This window comes from Coenobita brevimanus, chromosome 66 (assembly GCF_032717465.1).
Source record: "Coenobita brevimanus isolate Jiangsu-jjx chromosome 66, ASM3271746v2, whole genome shotgun sequence".
Taxonomy (NCBI): Eukaryota; Metazoa; Arthropoda; class Malacostraca; order Decapoda; family Coenobitidae; genus Coenobita; species Coenobita brevimanus.
This window is the reverse complement of record NC_137019.1, coordinates 26,718,542-26,724,942: the sequence shown is the minus strand read 5'-3', so window position 1 is coordinate 26,724,942 and position 6,401 is coordinate 26,718,542. Positions and strand designations below refer to the sequence as shown.

General features: G+C 44.1%; 1 pseudogene; it reads right to left on the bottom strand.

The window, feature by feature from the left end:
* Positions 1–2,382: 2,382 nt before the first annotated feature.
* Positions 2,383–2,500, bottom strand: LOC145405438 (5S ribosomal RNA; annotated as a pseudogene).
* Positions 2,501–6,401: the final 3,901 nt, after the last annotated feature.

The window sequence follows — 6,401 nt, the reverse complement described above, 5'->3', positions numbered from 1 at the left end:
CAGCTATTGCCACAGTGCCGACAGAGACTGCTCTCCAACCATCATTTCAAGGGCAAGAAGGCGCCCGATGGATATACCCGGCTATTGGCACAACGCCGACGGAGATTGCTCTCCGGCTCTTGTTTTGGAGGCAGGGAGAAGACGCCCAATGAATACGCCCAGCTATTGCCACAGTGCCAACGAGGACTGCTCTCCTGCCTTTGGGTCTGGGGCTCCTGCCCTGGAGACAGCTTTGGTGGATGGCGATGGCATGTCCGCTGCCCATCCTGGGGGATAGCAGCCCTTGAGGCTCCTCCTGAATCCTCTGCCAAAAAGGAGACTGGTCCAGGGGACTTGGTGTCCGAGGGTCTGCTTGGGAGCTTGTCTTTGCAAGTCACACCCTGATTCTCGTGAGTGTTCCCTCCGCTAAAGTGTAGTGTACTTTTACTGGACACTGCCCGGTGGTCTGGCTGCGGGGATGAGGGTCGGAGGGTCATGGGAGAGATATGCTGTTTCTGTCCAGAAGGCTCAGCAGGTGAAAAGAACCTCTCCGTCATCTCCTTGTGGGGTGGGGGTCACCTCTCTGTACCCTCCTCCTAGGGTGGTAGTGTCTGGCTTGCTCCGTTGAGCCAATATTTCACTAGCAAGTATTATCCATCCAACTGATGTAGTGATAGTTATTAGACAGATACATATATAGTTGCAAAAATTGATCAAAATTTGAGTAAAAGGCATCAAAATTTATTTCTTCATCTGTCAAAGAACCCATCTATCTTTCTAGTTGGTACCATCCACTCATCCAATGAAGCAACATACTTATTAGATAGCTACATACTGGTATAAATAGTTGCAAAAAAATATTAAAAGATGATTAAAAGGCATCAATATTTATTTAAATGCAATGGAGGAATTGAAGAACGGAAAGACAGAAGGAAGTAGTTCATACAAGGAGGGTGGAAAGGTTTCAAGATGATGGGAAAAAGGCAGAATATAAGAGAGAAGTGGAGAAGCGACTGGGTAAATATGATTTGGTGCAGACGGAGGATGTGGAAGGTGTGTGCAAGATACTCACTGAAGAAATCTGGGCAGCATGTGAGGTGGTGTGTGGGATGAAGAGAACACAAAAGGGGGTGCAAGGAACAGCATGGTGAAATGAAGAGGTGAGACAGGCTGTGGCACAAAAGAAGAAAGCATATAGTGAGTGGATGAGAAATGGGCGTGGAAGAAGTTAACAGTCAGAAGAGAGTTATATGTAGAGAGGAAGAAAGAAGTGAAAAGATTAGTAAGCGAGAATAAGAAGAGTGTGGATGAAGAATTTGGAAGGAATTTGAGTGTAAAGTGGAAAGAATGTAAGAAAATGTTCTAGTAAGAGGTAAAGAGAGTTAGACAGGGTGGCAAAAGAAGTTAGTCGGGTAGTGAAAGATAAAAATGGCAGATTACTGGTGGAGAAGGGAGAAAAAGTGAGCAGATGGTGAGATCACATTAACCCGTCACGTCCTGAGCTATTTCGCACCTCTGACACCCCCCAATCCCGAGGTATTTTCGATTTTTGTTTTTTTGTTTTTTGTTTTTTGGCTAAAACCTCCGCTTTTGGTGAGAAACATCGAAATTTCATAGAGAAATCGCTCACCTGAGGTTTAAAATACTTGATCCAGGTAGCAGTACCTCCTTACTTGACTGGGTTTTCTAACAGGCTGGCAACAAAGAAAACGAGTTCTATGGGAGGGTAACTATTTCACACCACTCATAAACGGTATTTATTTATTTATTTGGTACAAATTTATATGTAGTACAAGAGTATATTGGTTTTCAAACAGTAATATAGGCATTATAAGCATTGTTTCATTCACTAACTCATCACCATACCTGACCTTCTTTTGCCACATTACCTGATCATCATTTCTGACTGTTTCTTCCTCTAATGCTATGTAAACTTTGTCCTCCACATTGTCATCGATTGGCGAATCACTCTGGCCCTGAATGTCTTTATTGGCCAGGTCACTGGTAACTGGTGAATTGCCAAGACAATGGCGTGCGGGGGGAGGGGGGGAGGTTATGTGGTGTAAGGCATTGTCCCTGCTTGGCATCTTGTAGAGGAATAGAGGGTGTCCCGTGTATACGTACAAAAAAAATCACGCGCGAAAACTGAAAATTGTGCAAATTAGGGACCTTGCAATTGCACGACGTACCAGTACGTCATCGGGACTGGCAAATGCAAAATGTTGCAATGTACCCATACGTCGTCGGGACATCTCGGGTTAAGGAATCGTTGAACATAGAGAATGAAAGTTTCATTCATTGCCAGACGCCATGTACCCCACACGGGGTGGCCAAGGGCTTAGAGTTAATTGTTTTTCAGGGAGGGGCACTAATCCTCCACCAACCCCACTTGACACGTAGGGATGCCAACAGCATCTGGTGTTCCCAGGCGGTCACCCATCCAAGTACTAACCAGACCCAACGTTGCTTAACTTTGCTGATCGGACGGGAAGCGGTGTACTCAACGTGGTTGCGAGTATACAGTAAGTGGCTGGGGAGTGGCTGGGAGATGGAGGGATGTGAGAAGAGAGGAAGAAATCAGTAGGATGGAAGTTGTTAAAGCAATGAAGAAAGTCAAAATGGGGAAAGCCCCAGGAAATGATGGAGTGTGAGTGAAATTCTGAAACATGGGGAGAGATAGTAGTAGAATGGATGTGGAAGATGTGCAGACTGGCCTGGGAGGAAGGTAGAGTCCCAGAGGATTGGAAGTCAGGTATAATTATTCCCTTGTGCAATGGAAAAGGGGAAAAAGAAGTGTGTGGTAATCACAGGGGCATTTGTCTTCATAGTGTAAAAGGAAAAGTATATGGTATGATAGTTACTGCCAGAGTTAGGGATATAACAGAGGAATTAGTTGGAGAAGTGCAGGGAGGTTTTAGGAAGGGAAGAGGTTGTGTAGATCAGATATTCATTCTTTGATCTTTAGTGGAAAAGTTTCTAGAGAAGGGAAAGAAATTGTATCCAGCCTTCATGGATTTGGAGAAAGCATATGACAGGGTGGATAGACAAAGAATGTGGAAAGTATTAAAAATATATGGAGTAAATGGAAAGTTGCTGAATGTCATGAAGAGTATGCATGAAGGTGCTAAGGCAGCAGTGCGTGTGAATAGTAAATTGAGTGAATTTTTCTATTTTAAGGATTGAAAAAGGGATGTGTCATGTCTGCATGCTTGTTCAATCTTTATATGGATGGGGTTATAAAAAAGATCCAAAGTAGGGCAGTGGATGTGGGAGCGGCCCTAGTGAGAGAGGGCAGTGTGTGGAGGCTCCGTGTATTGTTGTTTGCTGATGATAATGTGTTGTTAAGTGAAGACGAAGGGGAGCTACAAGGCTTGGTGGATCAGACTGGGGGAATGTGTAAGAAATCTAAAGGTGAATGCAGGGAAGAGTAAAGTTATGGTCTTCAAGAGAAATGAAGTCAGTGAATGTACAGTGAGGTTGGATACGGAGGAAATGGAAAATGTGAATGCATTTGAGTACTTGGTGGTGTGATGAGTACTTACTTGTTTACTTGTAGGTGTTGCAAGGAGATTCCTCAGAGCAATGGTGTTCCAACACTCACTCCGAACCCGGTGTCCATGCGTTGCAGATCCACTTGGTCTGGTAATGAATTTGTAGTCGCTCTGCAGAATGATGTGTAACCAGGTACTGGCGGCTCATCAGGTACCGTCCTCAGGAATTCGTCCAGTTGGGCTTTGAAGTGCTTTACATAGCAGTTAGTTAGGTCCCGAATTCTTCGTGGCAGGCAGTTGAAGATTCTGGGACCATTGTAGGGCAGACTGGATGAGAGGAGAGTCTTGATCCTCGCTGGTGCTTGTGATGGTGGGATTTTTCTTACACACCTTCGACCTGCCCTCTGGTTTAAATGTGGTTCCACCTCACTGATGTTGGAAGGGTTAGGTACCAATTTTTCAAGGACCTTTCATGTGTAGATGATGATGTATCTTTCTCTCCGTCGCTGCTGAGAATATAGCCCCAGTTTTTTAAGTCTGTCCCAGTAGGAGAGTTCTTTCATGCCCTTTATTTGCCTGGTGTATGCTCTCTGTATGGACTCAAGGGCCTGAATGTCCATAATCCTGTGGGGGGACCATAGCTGACAGCAGTAGTCCAGGATAGGTTGGACAAGTGCCCTCCACAGAGTCAGCATGCACTCCTTCTCCCGGGAATAGAAGGTTCTAAGAGCCCACCCAGCGATTCTTCTGGCCTTCTTGATGGTTTGCTCTGTGTGGTGCTTGAAAGTGGCATCATCACTTAGGTATACCCCAAGGCATTTTGCATGGCAGCTTGTGTCAATTGCCTCATTTTCACTTGTGAGCAAAGAGGTGTTGTCGAGGATCTCTTGGTTGGTACCACTTCTGAGCAGTTGGTACTTGCCATCGTTGAATGTCATGTTGTTTTTCCCCACCCAACGGTAGACTTTGTCGAGGTCCTCTTGGAGAAGATCTACGTCTTCTCTAGCTCTGATGTTCTTGCATATGTTGGTGTCGTCAGCAAAAGAGGCAAGTGTGGAGTGCGCAACTTCTTTGTCAATGTCCCCTATCATTATTAGGAACAGTAGGGGACCCAGAACAGAACGTTGTGGGACACCACTCACAACTCTGTGTTCTGCTGATATGCCTCCATTTGCTACAAGAGTCTGGAATCTTCCTGTGAGGAAGTTGTGAATCCACACTCCTATTTTTCCAGTTATGCCTAGGTCTCGTAGTTTGTGCAGAAGGATACCATGGTCGACCTTGTCAAATGCTTTAGCGAAATTGAGGAAGGCAGTGTCAACATTGTCACCCTCTGCTAAGTGGTGGAGGAGTTTGTCGTGGTGGGCGAGGAGTTGTGACAAGCAGGATCTTCCTTTACAGAAACCATGGTGGCCAGCATTGAAGAGAGATCTTCTGTTGAGGAAGGCATAAATTTTATTTCTCATAACCTTTTCAAAGATTTTTACTGTATGCGAGGTTAGGGCAACTGGTCTATAATTTTTTGCTAATCCCTTGGTTCTGCCTTCAATGAGTTATCATGACTTTCCTTGCTTCTGCAGGTACTATGCCTGTGTCTAGGGAATGGTGCCACAGTAGATACACCTGATTAGAAGATTGGTTGGTATGCCATCAGGGCCAGGTGCTGAGTTTGGTTTGAGCTCTTCAATTGCCATGGTGATGTCCTGTTCTGCGAATTCAATGTTGTGTAATATGCTGATGTCTTCAGGCGTCTGTGGTGGGCTGTAGAAAAAGGTCCTTGGATCTAATATCTTCTTTGTTTCTTCTGGTTCGCTGAACACTGACTGGTATTGTTCGGCTAAAAGTCCACATATTTCTTTGGGATCTTCTTTCATTTCTCCAGCTGTTACCAAGGGTCTGACTGGGCTGCACGACTTCAGGAACCGCTTGGTGTAATTGAAAAAGTAGCTGGGGTTCTGTTTGATGTTCATGCTTGCTTTGTTTTCTTCTCTAATTCGTTGCTCTTCATGGGAGTTTTGGAGACTTGTTTCTATTTCCATCAACTGGGTCATTATTACTTGTTTTTTCCTCTTGCTTTTGGTTTTTTGTATTTGCTTGTTTAATTTAATCCTCTTCCTCATGAGTATTCTTCTGTCCCTGGGTATGGTCGTTCTTCTAAGTCCCTGCTTCGTCTTTTGTGGAATATGATTTTTGCAGATGTGGAATATTGTTGTAATTATGGTTTCCATCATACTGTCTGGATCTTGGTTTTGTAATGTTTGCTTCCATTTCACTGTGGCCAAAGAGGATTTCAGTCCCTCCCAATCAGCTTTGTTGTTATTAAAGTTGAGGGTTCTAAATCTTTCTTCATTAGTGTCATGTATCTGAGTCTCCCTGGCTGTTTTCTTTCTATTCAGTGTGATTGTAATGAGGTTGTGATGTGAAGTATTTGTTTTCTCGGCTCTGTACCCATGTATTAGTTCTTGGTTGTTTGTTAAAAGGAGGTCCAGGATGTTGTTTCCTCTGGTTGGTATAGTAATTTCTTGACTTAAGAAGAGTTGTTCTATGAGGTGTTGCAGTGCTCTAGCCTGATCTTGGTCCTCATGACTTCCTCCCCCAATAGTTCCTGCTGGCCATTTGATAATGGGAAGATTAAAGTCTCCCATGATAATAAGGTCATTTAAGGGGGGAGGTAGGTCTTCGATGGTGGAATTCAACTTTGTTAGGACCTCACTAAAGCTTTGTTTGCTGCAGAGTGGGGGACGGTATATGTTCACCACAATCATTGCTAGTTTTTTGATGTGTAGTATTATTAGTTCTGCTTCACCATTTGAGTAAGAGAGTAAGATATGGGTGTTCGTTGCTAGGTCGTTTCTAACATATATTGTGATACCCTCGTGCGACCTATTTTTTCTGTCTGCTCTAAACACTGTGTAATTTTGTAGTTGTATT